The 2,018-nt window shown below is 49.3% G+C and overlaps 1 pseudogene; it reads right to left on the bottom strand.

Moving 5' to 3' along the window:
- Positions 1 to 1,279: 1,279 nt before the first annotated feature.
- Positions 1,280 to 2,018, bottom strand: part of LOC103607788 — a 16,292-nt pseudogene continuing 15,553 nt past the window's right edge.

A 2,018-nucleotide genomic window follows, 5' to 3' on the forward strand; every position in this document is an offset into this window, starting at 1 on the left:
CTGAGGTCCCTGCTGCCATAGTGTCCTACAATCCATCCCACAAAGGGCTGGGCACAGTGCCCCTTCACTTATTGGACTGACTGAAATGTAAGCCGTAAGATCATGCTCACCTGCAGAACCTGACAGAACAGTCAGAAGAGGTATCAGGCCTCACACCACCTTGCATAATACGTCCCCAATGAAGACCTGCAGCTTTAAGTAAATAAGGAAGCTGCACCAACGCAAGGCTGCATCTTAGGGCATGCATCCTATGTCTTGGTGGGTTCAACTGCCTCCCACAGGGATCGAATGACAGATGCCCACGGATCCCAGGGGCAGCTCGGCCCTTCCCTGGCGATGTGCTCAACTGTAGAGTCTTTGATATGAAAGGTATTTCTTCCTGTGGAGTTTCTCTGCATATAGGGTGGACAGGCACTGCCCTAGCCAGCTTCTCACTATCAGAAATAGTGAAAACAGAGGTGAGGCAGAAGAAGTCATAATGAATGGATTAATTCATTTATTCACTCAACAAGTGCTTTTTGAGTTGCTTCCATGTGCTGGGCTCTGTGGGGAGGCAGAGGTGAGCCACATGTGGACTCCGTTTTCAATTCCGTGGAGGAAGAGTAAACATACAAGCAACAACACAGAGACTTGTCAGATGAAGGCAGGAGGAGAGCAAAGGACGTGCTGAGGATGGGCCAATATGGGACCAGGGTGCTTCTAGCTCAGGACCCCCACCCAACTGCTATCTTAACATCAGGTCAGAAAAACAAGGAGCTCTGCACAGGCCTGGCACAGGTGAGCGCTCCATAGATCATTACTGATGGAATGAATGAATCAGTAAATGAATCAGCCGATGGATAAACGGCAGTCCACATCCTGATTTTTAGAGGAAGAACATTGGATAAATTGTTCCTAAAGTCTCCACCATTCCAAAATGTGACTCAAACTTAACCACATGGTGGAAATTACTGTAATACTACATCCAAATGAAGCACATTTTTAGTGGACTCTGTGCAATGTCCAGCTCTTACGACGAGATTGACTCAGTGATAGATGAACAATGCAGAGCTGCATTTTCCATGAGTCAAGCTGGCTGCATTCCATCTTCATAGCAATACCAGGTTTCACCAGTCCTGCAGCCAAGTCAGCTTTTCAGATGGTATTGTTGCTAGAGTTTAGGAACAGTAAAGTGTGCCTTTAGGGATGAGTCTTCAGGAGGCGAAGGTGATGATTCACCTCGGCTCTCTCTACATGCCCTCCTGGCCCGAGATTTCCACACCCACGTCTGCCACCTGGATCATGCTGACGTCATTGGCTCTGTCACCTGGGATTCGGTGTTCAGCATGATGACTTCCTCATTGTGGTCCAGCAGTTTGCAGGCATACGCAATGTTAACGGCTGTTTCTTGTTTGTCACCGGTGAGAACCCAAATCTGCAGGCCTGCCTGATGCGATTTAGCAATGGTATCGGAGACTCCATCCTACAGGTGGTCTTTCAATCCCAGTGGCACCCAACAAGATGCAGATTCATCTCCAAACAGCAGATTGGAAGAGGAGCTCCTCACAGTCATCCAGGGAGATTTAGCAATGGTATCGGAGACTCCATCCTACAGGTGGTCTTTCAATCCCAGTGGCACCCAAGAAGATGCAGATTCATCTCCAAACAGCAGATTGGAAGAGGAGCTCCTCACAGTCATCCAGGGATGACTCTGCTTCTAAGTGGCTTTGCAACCAACAGGCATATTCCTCCTCACTCAGAACCTTCTTGGCGATGCACAAGGTGTGGAGAGCTTCCACCACATACAGGTTGAGGTAATTCTGAGTTTTGCTTTGGATCTTTTCTTGGAGGCTTCCTCTGGCATCATCTGAGGAGCAGGGATGCAGGAGGTCCATGACCACTCAGTCGGCACCTCGGTGTAGACGTTGATCTCGTCAGTGAGCAGGTGCTGGATCACCATTGACATCCTCTTGCAGACGGAGTCGAAGCCCAGTGTGTGCAGCAGCTCAAAGGTGAGCCTGCCCAGGTGGGACAGCTCC

The sequence above is a fragment of the Galeopterus variegatus genome, unplaced genomic scaffold (assembly GCF_000696425.1).
Source record: "Galeopterus variegatus unplaced genomic scaffold, G_variegatus-3.0.2 Scaffold7713, whole genome shotgun sequence".
NCBI lineage: Eukaryota > Metazoa > Chordata > Mammalia > Dermoptera > Cynocephalidae > Galeopterus > Galeopterus variegatus.